Source organism: Protopterus annectens, chromosome 2.part2 (genome assembly GCF_019279795.1).
Source record: "Protopterus annectens isolate FY-2018-M chromosome 2.part2, PAN1.0, whole genome shotgun sequence".
Taxonomy (NCBI): Eukaryota; Metazoa; Chordata; order Ceratodontiformes; family Protopteridae; genus Protopterus; species Protopterus annectens.
The window spans coordinates 791280348-791295416 of record NC_056730.1 but is presented as its reverse complement, the minus strand read 5'-3'; positions in this window follow the sequence as shown (position 1 = coordinate 791295416).

The window sequence follows — 15069 nt, the reverse complement described above, 5'->3', positions numbered from 1 at the left end:
AAGGTTTGCCAGGAATTCTTCTGTGTCTGAGAGAGGTTGTTCTGCTGCAGGCCTACAACCAGTGACCTGACGATCCCTAGCTTTGTCAGCTTCACGTGTGTATGCTGAATTTATCATATCCATGTTATAGTGTCGCACCTGCTTGTAGGTACTATTCTGCTGACCCAAGGCATTGATGTTATGCACCAGTTCATCCCATGAGGCTGCATGTTCCGGCCCATTTGCCCTCCTTCTGGACAGCAGGACCTGGTAATGCTGGTGCAAAGCCTCAATGATGAGGTCATTTTCTGCCTCAGTAAATGGTGCCCTGTGACATGCATGCATGATATTTTCTGAAATACAAATAAATGAAAACACATGTCAGGATCACATACATGGAGTACAGTATGTAGAGGTACAGCAATAAAGGAAGGCGATCTGTATTCATCGCTTGATTATACCTCTCATATTCAACAGTGTGCCAAACATACAAAGGGTGTGGATGCAACTAGGACAGTAACAATAGTGACCTATTCCTGTTTGTGCCATGACCAATGCTCACGTATGATCACACACCCAACACAGGGGCCCATTGCAGTCTGCTCCATAGAAGGAAAAATCCCCCCCATAGGACCATAGGATCATAGAACATTGCTAGGTTATTGGCCCTGAGGCCCTTACAAGCCATGCCAAGAATTTAGCCCATGTTCCAAGAAGTCAGCACCCAATGCCACTGTCCAACAGGGATATATGTGGAATCCTAGGGGTGTATTTTCTGTTCCCCATCCAGTTATCCAGGTTGCACTTAAAAAGGTTCAATGAGGTACTCTGCTTTATGTGGAGAGGGAGTCTATTCCACAAAAGGGGGAGTCACAGGGGCACAAATCTGTGCCCCCAACAAGTCCTATTGATATCATAGACCAGGTTGAAGTCACATGTGTGGGTTATTCAAGTGGAACTTGACTTGTGTATATGCAACAGTCTCATCAGGGCAGGGTCTGAGATTGATTTGTATGCCAGACAGAGGTCACCTCTGAGGAGTCTGTAGAAGACTGAGTAGAGGGACAGGGCTTTTAGCCTATCTGTGTAGGGTAGATGTTTGAGGCTCTAGATTATCCAAGTGAGGAGCCTCTGTGGTGTTTCCAGCTGCTGCATGTGCTTTGTGAGATACATGATGAAAGGGGCATTGTACTCCCCATATAATATGTATAAACAACAGTGCCAACAAAATAGCAGTGTACTATTACAACTGCTAACAAAGGAAGTAGCTAGGAGACCTGTGTACCGAGTTATCACACAGCATTATACCCTTGGTGTGCTCTACATCCTCTGTATGTGTAACACAGTTGGAGATCAATGCCATGTCATCAGTACAGTTTTAAGAAAGGCTTACTGATAAAATCCCCATTTGCCCTAAGTATATTCAAGCATATGCATCATGCTGGAAACAAAATGGTTCCATACCTGATGGAGTACAATACTCCTCTGTTGAAAGATACTGCTATATAAGTAATGAGTCAAAGAGTTAACCATACAAACTAACTCTCATACACACTGGTTCCCTTAGCTATATGTTTGCCTTTTTAAGATGGTTCTCATTAGCAGGTGATTGCCTCTGAACCAGTCTGTGGTTCAGAAATGCTACATACAGCATACACAGCTGATATGCAGTATAATCAGCCAATCCCATGCAACCACTCAAGGAATTCTTTTGGAAGTCAAAGGTCTACAGGTAGCCCTCAATGTAGAGTCTATCTCCTTTCTCATATGTTGGGTTGGAAATTACTGTTGTACAGATACAATGTCAGTACAGAGAATGTTTGCAGCAGCTACTTTTTACTTACAAATGTGTGTGCTACAGGCTAAAGTCGATGCTGCTGCTGCAGGCAATAGGCATTGACAGACAGGCTGCAGAATGTGCAGGACAACAACACTTAAGAGTAACTGTGGGACTTGTGGCAGCTTTGGTGTACAGCCAGAGCCAGATTGAGGGAACTCACCCAACTGGAAACTAAGGTATGTGTTTAAGCTAAGTATGTCAGCCAAAGGTATCATTAACTGAGTAAAAGACAACATGCTTGATGTGTCCTAGAACAAGGTTGGGGGTGCATCAACCATCATGTCAACCAGTTGGACAACTACCAAGTCATGCATTATGTCATGGTAGTCAGCTGGAACGTGTGTGCTGGCAACCCTTGCTTCTAGCATGACCTCCATATATGTATGTTACTTGTGCAGCTGTGATTGTCTGTAATATTATATCACTAGCAAATCACGGTTGACTACAGTCTGATATTACTGGGCCACATATGAATTATGTACTTCAAAATCATCTGGGAATTCATGCTAATGCATAGCTTGACATTCTATGCACTTTCTAGGGTTGTAATGGGAATAGTTGAAATGCTGACCTATATGTAGGCCTTTGACTTGCATTATTTAGTAGCAGACATTCAATCTGTACTGTATGAGTGGATAAATAGGTGATGAGACAGTCATACATATCACAATTTATAATGGTGATGTACACATACATGTATTTTAAATACTAGACATGGCTGTATTTGAACCCAGGAGCACAAATTAATGTTTTCAAAGCATTTAACCGATTGAGCTACAGAATCAATGTTGTAGTAGGTATATTTGTACATGTTGTAGATATAATTGCACACTTACCTGCTGTTACTTACCTCACTTACACTTATTACTATTTGTATGGCTTTACAGTGATGTATTTCTCTACCAGAGTTCCAGTTAAATTCCTATTTTTTCATTAATCTTTTAGCAGATTTGCTGCACAATGTAGTGTGCGGCACAGCTCTGTGTAAACACGGTTAATGACAACAAAATGTCAATTACTATGTTTTGCTTAAAACAGCAGTGCTAATTAACTGGCAATATGGTTTGGAGGGTTGATGCACTGCTGTTCAAGTGAAATGGTACTGGTTTCAAAATAAGGTATAGGTGTACTTTCTGAATGTGATTGCTATGTTTTCAAATACATGTAGTAATTCATCACCATTTAGCATAGCTTAGCGATACTGCATGTAATGCAGCATTGTGCAGTAATTCTTTAAAGAAAAAAAATTGGGGCGATAGGACAGTGGTGAAAGGAGGTGCAAGCAGGGGAAAAAACATAATGAACGGCAGGTAGGAAAGGACCATAGTTATCCATTTCTTCAAAAGCAACAACTGTGCACTAGCAAAGATTTTTAGCTGAATTTGTACTGCCACTCCCAGAGAGAAGGGTGACGACAACATAAGTGCATTGTCAAGCCAGTAAGTGTATCCAGTGCACATGTGTGAGAAATGGAGAGATATGCATGGATGATTTTTTTTTTGACAGGTGCCCCTTTTTTACTTTTTTTTTTTTTAAGGAGAGTGGAATGTCGGTGAAGGGACATAGGTATGAGTGGAGAAGGTAAGTTGGGAAGGTGAGGAAGCATTACAGCCAGACAAGACAGACAAGACAGCAGACAGGGTTGGTGTGGGACACAACAGGGGGGGTGAACACCTTGGTTGGGGAGGGTGTTGTGGGATCATGGTCCCATGGACATCAGACACAGTAGCCATCTGACTCATGTCCTTACCCATGGGACTATCAGCACTGCACCTTCACTGCTTCTGTGGAGGCAGTGGTCAACACTGGCACCGGGGGACAGAATGTGTCACCAGGATGGACAGCAATCTCTCCATCCGGCATAGGCATGTACCAACAGCTTGGCACACAACCCTACACATCATGCCTGACAGTTAATCATGGGTGACAAATGCATCCCTTCCACCACCACTCCCAGAGGGAGGTAGACCCCCAGCTTGTGGGGCAGGACTACCTGATGGAACAGGTAGTGCAGGGGCACCAGAGGGGGTGCCACCAGGCAGATGTGCTGGACCCCGATGCTTCGGCCGTGGGATCCAAGGTAGGTGGATAACCAGAAACTTGCTCTGTGGTAAATAAAATATAAATGTAAAGGAAAATTAACCATAACCCAAACAAATGTAATTAATAACATAAGATGAAACAATAATGAGTAACAGAAACAATTTGAAAATAATATAATGAGGAACATAACAATAAATAATAATAATGAAAGTTTTTTTTTTACCAGCAAAGCAATATTAAATAATATTAAGCTGCAGTGGTGCAGCGGTAGCATTGCTGCCTCACAGCAAGAGGTTCTCCCATTCGATTCTCAGCTGGAGCACCTTCTGTGTAGAGTCTGCATGTCCTACCTGCAGTCGAGTGGCGTTCGAAAGACATGCGTAGAATGGGTGTGCCTTCATTGAAGGTTGGGCGTTGAGCTGGTACCTCGGCACCCATAAAAAAATCTCCTGCCAATCATTAGCGGACCAGAGTTCCGCTGTGGCGACCCCCTAACTGGAAAAAGCCGAAAGAAGAACAACAACATGTGGCCAACATAAAAGGTGACAAATAATATGATAATATCAAATGATAGTAAAATATATATCGATTAAATAAAAGAAGAGAAGGGGTTGGGTGAGAGAAAAAAGAAGGACATTAGCAACTTCACAGATAATATAACTAAACATACTACAACTACAAACATCTAGAAATGTTAGATTTCACTTGTGAGACCACACTGCTATGCTGTTTATTATTTGAAATACTACCCTTTTCCTTACACACACACACACACACACACACACACACACACACACACACACACACACACACACACACACACACACACACTATAGTATAATTCATTTTGCATCCAGCAATCATTCAGTGTTGCTTATATTGTATATATGATGGTCCATTTATATAACTCTCAACCTGATAGCATGATACATTATGGGCTCAAGCCAAACATAATGGTGGTACAAAGGCACAACAACAGGGAACATTCTTTCATAGTGTGCTCTTACAATAGTAGCAAGGTGTTTTGGACTGATAACAGACTTGCCATTAAATTGCATTTTAGAGTGATGTCATATATCCACAAATCAGAGGACTGATATTTTTTTGCTGACTTTGATCCTCAGCAATGTGGCAGAGACAAGCCAGTAAAACAAGATCATATAGCAAACAGACCAGACATATGGGGCAATATTCAGTACATTCTGCAAAAATCATGACAGTTTATTTATTATTTATTTATTTATTGACATTTGTTAACTGGGTTTGTCCAACTGGGCTTGTGGCCATTTTTATTGGAGACCCGAGGAGAAAAGTTCCAATAATACATTTTAAAACAAGTACAATTTTAAACAATATTGATATAATAGCAGTTATAGCAAAACAATTCACATATGTTGGGATATATGCATAAAGTTAAAGTTGCATTAAAAAGAAGCTAAGTAACAATTTTACATTGATATAGTTCAATAGGTCAACAATTAACATTTTTTGTTTGTATAAAATTGTGCAAATGCATAGTAGACACATTGGAGAGAGAGGTGTAATGAGGTACTAAGTATGGTCCTTTTGAGGGTACATAAAGGGAAGGAAGACTAGCTAGGGTCATGGCAAGGGCAGGTTCTGGAATTGAGAAAATAAGCTTTTAGTTCATTTTTAAAGTGTGGGGTGTGGGAGATTGAACGTAAGTCAAGGGGAAGTTTGTTCCAAGCATGGGCAAGGGAGTGTTTGTAGAGTAGTTTGCCTACTGACCTTTTTGGGTGGTAGATATCAAGTAATTGTTTGTTAGAAGTATGGAGGGTCCAGGATGGGATGTAGATGGAGACTAAGGAAGATAGAGATGGCCAGAAGGAGGGTTTATAAAGAATATAGTGTAGCATATGAAATTGATAAGATAGCAGAAACTGGGGAAGTTCAAGCCATTGAAGAGAGTTTAAAGAAATGCAGCAGTGTAAGTTGCATGGGGAGTTAGTAATGAATCTGGCTATTTTATGGTAAGTCTGTTGCAGTTTTTTAGAGTGGAGGCCTGGATATTGGTAAGAACTGGGGCGGCGTATAAGAGGGAGGGGAGGAGGAGTGCCTGGCCCAGGGTAAGTCTAGATTCAGGGGTTAGGAATTTTTTCTTCCGATATAACAGACCTAGTTTCTGGTTTGTTTTTTCTATACATTGGAGTATGTGTAGGTTGAACTTGAGTTCGTCATCGATAATGACCCCTAGGAGTTTTGTGTGGGTGTCAGGTTAGATATTTATATTGTTAGAAGATGTAATAAAAAAGGAGGTTTTGTGATGAGAAAGAGAACGGGGAAGGAAAAGTAGGAGTTTGGTCTTTTTGGGATTTTGGATCAATAGTTTGTGAGAGAGCCATCGTTCAGTGGATAGTAGGGCCTGCTGGTGTCAGGGAGTGTTGTTCAGGAATGTTATTTGAGATGGATATAAGTGTGGAGTCGTTGGCATACTGAATAAGGGAGGATTCTTTGCATGAGGTGTAAAGATCATTGGTGAAGATGTTAAACAAAAGGGGTCCCAAGATGGAGCCTTGGGGAACACCAGTGGAGATGGGAAGGAAAGGTGAGGAGGATGAGAGCCATTTGACAGATTGTTCCCTGCCAGATAGGTAACTATTAAACCAGACAAGTGTGGAGGGGGATAGGTGGAGATTTGCGAGTTTGGATAGTAGTCAAGGATGAGAGACAGTATCGAAGGCTTTGGAAAGATCTAGGAAGAGACAGGCAATGAATTTATTGTTGTCTAGGGCCTCTGCAATGATATGAGTGAAGGATAGTAGGGCAGTGGTGGTGCTGTGGTGAGGATGAAATCCATGTTGGGTAGGGGGTAAGTAAGTGGTGTGTGAGGAGGTGATTGAGAAGCTGTGAGTGAATACATTTTTCTAATATCTTGGAGAGGGGGGGACAGAATGGCAATGGGTTGGTAGTTTGAGGGGTCAGTGGAGTTTCCACTTTTATGAAGAGGGATAGTGAAGAAAGATTTCCAAAGGGTGGGGACAGTTGATTCCAGAATAGAACGATTAATTAGTATAGATACAGGATAGGCAATTGAGTCAGCAGTAAGTTTGAGGAATGTAGAAGATAGATTGTCAGTGGAAGGAGAGCAAGGTTTTAGTTTGAGTAGTAGAGATTTGATGTAAGTAATGGGAACTGGCTCAAAAGAAAACAAAGTTGTGTTAGTGGGACTTGGAGAGGTGGGTGTTGAAGTAGAGTTTGGCTTAGAGGTTACCAGATTTTGGATGGAAGAGATAAAGTGTTTATTCAGGAGGGTAGCTGTTTCCTGAGAGGAAGAGTTAGGGTATGGGGAGGGATTAGTGGGCTTTCCAGGATAGAGGATGTTGTTGAGAGTTGACCAAAATTTTTGAGGATTGGATTTGTTGTTAAGCTGAGCAGAGCTATAGTATAACTTTTTGTCATTAGTTGTATTTTTTTTTGCAAGGTTCCTCAGTTACCTGTATTTTTGAAGAAAATGTGGTTGTTCAGTTTTAGTCCAGGTTTTCCAAGCATGATCTCTTTGTTTCATAAGGGACCTAGTCTCTTTGGAGAGCCAGGGAGCATGGTTTGATTTTACTCTGATCTTCCTAGAGGGAGCTAAGGAGTTTAGAGTATTCATGAAGATGCTATTGAAAGTGCTTACAGCATTGTTTAGGGGGAGGTGTTTTAGAATGACCAATCTATGTTGTGGAGAATGGAGTTAAATTGGGATGAATTGAAAGTTGATAGTTTTTGACAGTCTTTGATAAGGTGGGGTTTAGGAATATGGGAGTATTGTCTTAAGATGGTGGTAGGGAGATGATCACTGAGGGAGTCAGGTAAGGTGGTGGGATTGTGGTATTGGTGGGGGAATTGGTAAGGATCCAGTCTATGATGGAGCTGGAAGAGGAATTTTTATGAAAATGAGTGGGAGATGTTATAAGTTGATGGAAGTCGTGTAGGTGGATGCTGAGTTGGGGGGAGTCAGTTGTGAGTTTGGACCAATCAATGTTGACATCACCAAGGATAAGTGTCTCATATGGAATGTTGTGGGAGAACCAGGATAGGATGTTTTCAAGAATGGGCAGATTGTTACCAGGAGGAAGGTAGATAGAGGCAATTGTAAGTTTTTTGCGGGGATTCAGATGGCAGTTAAGGATGATGATTTCAGCTGGGAGGAAGTCAGGAATTGGGGAAGGGTATGGTGAGAGGTTAAGAATGTTTGAGTAGAGGATGGCCACGCCACCACCTTTTTTTACAGGTCTATCAGATCAAAAGATATTATAACCTGGTGGGAGTATTTCACTATTTGAGATGTGTGGCTTGAGCCAGGTTTCAGATAGGGAGAGGATGTGAGAGGTATTGAGAGCTATCCATGAGTGCAGCTCAGTGACTTTATTTTCTAGACTCTGAATATTCATTGAGTAAATAGTTAAGTATTTGGATGGAGATGATTGTTGTTACTGAGGTTGGTGATTGTTAAAGGAGTAAGATGGGGGCAGTGTAGAGGTAGTTTTGGGGAGAGAAGAGGGGCCAGGGTTGGGATGGATATCGCCAGAACAAAGTAGGTTTTTAGTGAGGAGAGATTGTGTAGTAGATGCTAGATGGAGTTTGTATAGTTTTGACTTAGCTTTGTGGGAAGGTTTAAAAACCTGTATTATGGATAGTTTATATAGACTTGAGATAGAGGTAGTAAAGAGATTAGGGGAGATAGTAAAAGATGAAGTAGTTGGATATATGTTGTATGAGTGAGAAGTTGGTGAACATAGGAGTAGGTCCGAGACATTAGAGTGGCAAGAGGTGGAAATAGAGAGAATAAGGAGTAGTGTAGAAGATATTAGAAAATAATACATGTTGGAATAAAATATGGTCAGATAGAGTAGCTAGAGAGATAGTGGTATAGATGAAGTGGTGTTGACAAGATTGACAGAACAGTAAGGTGGTTGTGGCAATAGTCAGGAAGTGGAATTGTAGTGGCCAGTGGGACAGGAAGTGGAGGGATAGTTAGGTATAAAGGTAATTGTAATGGGGTGGGTGGGAATGGAGGTAGGGTAGAGGAGCGAATGCAGCAGGCTAGCACCCTGGTCAAGATGAAGTCATAGAAACAATTAGAAAAGATAGTGAAAAACTAGCTTGAGAGACAAGGATATAATGTTTCTAACGGTATAGTCACCAGAAAAAAAATAAAATGAAATAAAATATGAGCGGACGTAAGCTTACAAAAGGACACTGGCCTCAAGCTACACAAGTAGATTTACTTGAAGGAAACCCAGTGCTGTATGGTTAAAATAAGCTACAATAGAGAGGGGCTTTGCAGGGGGAGATGGAGGTATTAAAAGCAGGGCAAAACATAAAAAAACATTAATATGTAAGAGTCTGAAGACAGTAAAATAGGGCAGGTGCACTAGGAAAGGCAATTATGAGTGAGGCTAGAAATGAATTCAGGGAAGTGTAAAGTACAGAACAGGAGAATATACACAGAAACAGTATGAGGATAGTGGGTAACCAAAGATAAAGGGTAGGAGCTGCTGGCGTCTGCTTTTCGTGGTGACTAGCAAAATTGAGAGGTATGTTTGTGTATGTTTGTGTACACTGATTACACTTGACAGCTGGATAGTCATGGCACAGGTCTATGGGTGTGCACCTCACATGCAATCATGGTTTTGTTTTATTTAAGACATGCTAAAACAGTATTGAATACTGCACAATTTCTCAGTTGGCTGGTGGGGGATTAGAACCCACAAGCAGTGTCTACAGTAATACTGAAAATTTTCATCCATTTTGATCATTTTATTTGTAAAAATAAATTATCAGGGCATTGTCTCCTTTTACACTTTATTGATTCATGCTGTTTCAAAACTTGCATTTAAACACATGGATAGCTGCCCAGGACTGCTGTTAACTTACACATTTACCCTATTTATTTATTGACTGCCACCTACAGCAAATTTCAGACAATGAGCAGACCACAACATTGACTTTAACTATGGGTATTCTGCACCATTTATTGATGAAATGCTAAAACAGTATTGAATACTGCACAATTTCTCAGTTGGTTGGTGTGGGATTAGAACCCACAAGCAGAGACTACAGAAAAACTCAACATTTTATTTGAAAAAATAAATCATCTAAGCAACATTTCCTTTTATACTTTATTGATTCATGTTGTTTCAAATCTTGCATTCACACACATGGATAGTTGTCTATGATTTTTGTTAACTTACTTGTGTACCCTATTCATTTTTTGACTGCAATCTACAGCATATTTCAAACAATGAGCAGATCCCATCATTGACTCTTAACCTGGGTATGCCACAACATTAATTAATGGTTAGAAGCTATGCTACACAGTAATGCATACTTACTTGCTTTATCTTGTTTTACCAGTTCAAATATGCACTGGGACATTAATGAAAGTCAGTGATGTCACAAGTTTTGCATACATTAGACTGCAATATCTGTATTTACTTTATTTAATTATTAAGTTATACATTATGTTATTACTTTATTGATTTTCATATGTATGAAACACGTGACGCATCCTGACCAAACTCCTTGCACAGGACTGGATGTTGCAAGTCCTCCTTCTGCAGCTGTGGTTAGAGATGGAAACCATTATGCATACCAGTTTTGCACAGATTCAGCCTGTACATTTATAACTTACTAGAAAATATACTTACATGTCTGTCGGTGTTCCCATCCCATGCCTCTTGGATCCAGATATCCAAGGTTCTCCTCTTTCTTCAACAGAGGTCATCATAATAAAGACAACACTGCTAACCAGTGTGTGGAATACCAGTTGCACTGGTCAGGTCCCTGGCCAAACTATCCCAGGCCTCAGACTGATAGTTGCCCTGCAGTAGCCAGGGTCCATAGTGCTCTACCAGGAGTCCAATGATAACCCGAGACTCCTGTACAACCCACTTTTGTGCCCTAAAGCACACGCCTACCTCCACAACAGTAGCCATATCCACAGTTAAGGTCAGGCTCCAAGGAATAATGTGAAATTCCCGCCTACTGGCCTTTAAATAGACTGCATTACCACCATTGCACATCATTTTGTAACTTTCAAAAATGCACTGCATCTCTTAGCATTATACAAACTTGCACAACCCATGTTTAAGAGAAGATTAACAATGCACAAACATGAAAAGACAGTTGGTCATGTTTAAGAGATGCTTAGCATCGTGCACCTTTTCTAAATTTAACAATTACTGAAGTTAAAGTCAACTGATGTTTCAGTCACCTGACACAGTTTCACACCAGTATATGTAAAAGATATTAATGGCCAACATTTGAACCCGGGACCTGCTGCACTGTAGGTCATGACTCAACCTATCTAGCCAGTGGGATAGTGAAAGGAACTCATATATCTTCATATTTACTGCAAAGGTGCCTGTAAGTGTAGAGCAACTTCACTGTTCTGGTTTGCCCAGTGTTAAGTACTGCAGAACTACAACAATTGTATACATCTGGTTTCTATTTTTAGCTGTTTAGCGTATGTTTTATGCATAAGGGAGCAGTACTAAGTATAACTAAATAACACGGTGCATCATGCAAACAAGCACATAAAAATAAAAAAAAAAAACTAAGCACATCTCGTTTCTATTTTTGTATGTCTGGTACATGTCTGATGTATGGTTGCACAGAGCTAAGCATAGCTAAATAATGCAGCGTATCTCACAAACAAGCACATAAATGTTGTTGTTGTTGTTGGGTCTTTCGGCTTTTCCTGGTTAGGGGTCGCCACAGCAGAACTCCGGTCTGCTAATGATTGGCAGTAGATTTTTACATGCCGAGTTGCCGGCCCTGACGCACAACCTTCAACGAAGGTACTCCCATTCATGCATGTCTCCACACAGAAGACGCTCTAGCTGAGAATCAAACAGAACAATGTCTTACTGTGAGGCGACAATGCTACCGTAGCACCACCACCGCAGTAAGTCGAAATATAATAATACATTTGAAAATAACAGTTCTATGGTTTGATATCGGTGTGTATTCTGTTGTTGCTGGTTGTGTGAAGAATGATGTCAGTTCTTTGGTGCAAAGCTGTTTGTGCAGCAAAGAGGGATAAGGTACTCATCCTGTTTCCTGAAGGTGCATTGGAGTGAGAGTTGAAATCCGGACCTATGTAAATATATCTTGTGCACTATCATTTTCTACTGTGTATGTTATAGATTGCTTTTCCTCAATTCAAATATTTCTCCCTTTTTATTTCTTATCTTTTCTTTTATAATAAATAATATTAAAAAACTTACAAAGAAAACACAATTTGCCAACAAATAAAGAGGAGGTTGGATGTTAATTAAACAGAGCCTGTGAACTGTGCACTGCTTACTTGCATTTTCAAACTTGACAGACCTAAATGTAACACTTTGTAAGTCTAACCTGACACACCCACCTGATGTAAGCAATCACAGTTGCCATCCCTCTAACCTCAAACATCCACCCGATGTAAACAATCACAGTTGTCATCCCAACAACACAAACACAAAGGGAATGCTTACACGATGTGAGCATCCCTACACTGATCTAACTTTTTTTGGGATTCAGCAATTCTAATGAGTTCAGATCTCATTTGCATCTTCACCATGTTGTCAAACCTGAATCTACATGAGAAGGCAATTGTGTAGCTATTGAAACATAAGGGGAGCTGAAGATTGAACACAGAACATATATTACATGTGTGTCTATTTTGAGGCTTTTTGCAGAATGTCCTGGCATTATCTCTGGCTCTTTAGTTGTGGCTGTGATAGCTTTGTCCAGATGTCTTGCTCTCAGAGGTTGAGAGGTTTGCAGGGCATACTATGTGTACTGTTCGTGGGGGATGTCAGCAAGGCTGCATTCTGAAAAAAAATGGTGTCCTACCAATTTTTTAAGTTTGTAAGAGCAATATTTTAAAAGTGTCCCTATTTCGGTCCCCTTTTCCGACCCCATTATTAATGGCTTTGTCCAGATGTCTTGCCCTAATAGGTTGAGAGGTATGCCTTGTAGTGCAGTTCTGTGCATACCTCTCAACAATCCAGATAGATCTTAGCCTCATAGTTTTGGTCTGTTCCTCATAAAATTTATGATTTCCTGGCAAACCACTGGGATGATCTGAGGTCTGACTAAATAATGGCATACATTTGAGTTTCAAACTTCAAATCCTTTGGAAAATGCATGTTAACACAACCCCTGTTCTAGCAACTTGCAGGGTTCTGTGGCTGTATTCAAAACGTTTTTGAATACAGATGGAACACTGGCACAGAGCCTACATGGTTGCTTCCTACCATGTTGAATTGCTCCAGTCATTTTCCTTCCTTCATTTGCATGCTAATTGGCTGCTTATACAGCCGATTAGCATGCCATAATGTTTAACTGTGTCTGTGGGGGTACATGCCTCTTACATGGCTCTTACTAATTTAAAATTTTATTGTGCCCATGTCTGCATAGCTCCGGTAAAAATCACTGTGTAATCCTTAGTGAATTCCTCCTGTGATGTTTCACTACTGCAAAGAGAAATTACTGCTTTCTCCACTATGGCTACATGTGACTCACTTCCTCAAGAAATAATATTCTGAGCTTAATGTCTACCATCTCTCTCAAAAGTCAAAATAAATTATTGCATGATATCATCTGTTGTTTCCTTTATAAGGGATTCTAGCAAGAATAATGCTTTCTCCTGTAACATTTTGTTCAACACCTTCATCATCTTCCTGCCTGCTGACATAGGATACTCCATTCACTAGAAGATGGAGAACTACAAACAGCAATTCATGTACTGTGGGTCACCATCACTGGCATCACAGAATATGAGACAGTGACACAAGAAGAAGAACATGATGGCATCTGGCATAGGTTCTTCATAACTTACAAACATGGAGGGAAGGAGATGAAGTACAAATCTACATAAAGAAGAAAATCAAAATCAAAACTAATATTAGAGAGATGGACAAATGCAACCACATGGAGAAGGTAAGGACAGGATGAGAACCTAGGTTAGGTTGCATGATAGTTAAGGTAGAAGAAGCTGTTGGATGTAGGAGGACTATTGCAGTGGATCAGACTCAAAGATGCATCGTGGGACAAGGAAGAGGAGAGTAATATAGAGAGAAAGAATAATGAGATGAACAGGAGGCAGAAGGCCTTAGTCTTGGAGATCTAAATCACCAGGTAATAGACTGCAACATTCCAAGTTGTAGGGTAAGAAAGGAGCAGGAGTTGATTGAATTACTGTTACTTGAGCATTTCATCCATCTGTTTGATTTGTTTTTCTTTTTTTGTTTTTTTTATTGTATTAGAAAGAATGAAACTTAGGATAATTTCTCAAACACACCAGCATGGGACACTATTGTCCAGTTAAGGGCATCAGTATTCAGTGGCAAATATCCTACTGTGATGTTAAGAGTATGGGCATGTGTGTGTGTGTGTGTGTGTGTGTGTGTGTGTGTGTGTGTGTGTGTGTGTGTGTGTGTGTGTGTGTGTGTGTGTGTGTGTGTGTCTTTGTATCTGTCCATGTGGACTCTTGTGTATATTTGTCTGTATGTAAGAGTGTTGGTAAAAAAATGAGGGACAAAGATGACGATGTGAGATTTTAATGGAATAAGTTACCGTGAACTGAAAATAGGAAATATTATGAGTTAGTAAACTGGGGCAAACTGAGGAAATTAACAAGTTATGAGAAAGAGTCAGAAATTCAGTAGTCAGGGTGTGGATAAGTGAAGAAAACCCTAAAAAGAACAGAAGATAAATGTGGCATTTCAGCAAGTTTAGGCTGACAATTAGTGCAAAAGGCAGAATACCCAGGAAGTGGATAGGAGAGTTGAAAAGGTGGAAGAGGTACAGTGCAAGCTGATATGTGAATTGGCAAAACATAGCAGAGATATCATTGATACAAACTGAAGGAGAGTTGGCAGAAAGTGATCAAAAGTGGGAATGAAGGCTTGGTTAGGTATATGGCTGAAAGCAGGAATGGAGGGTGAAATATTTCCTATCTAAGCCAAAATGAGAGGGAGATCATGTAAGACTGGGAAATGCAAAGGGGTTGAATGAGTACCTTATTGCAGATTTTATGGAAGAAAATGGGATTATAGTGCCCGCTGTTGGACTGAGGAAGTGCAGAGTGGGGAGAGCAGTGGGCAGACACTGGGACATAGAGAGAGAGAGAGAGAGAGAGAGAGAGAGAGAAAGAGAGAAAGAGACATTTCAGATCTCCCTGATAGTACATCTCAAGATGGTATGTGCCT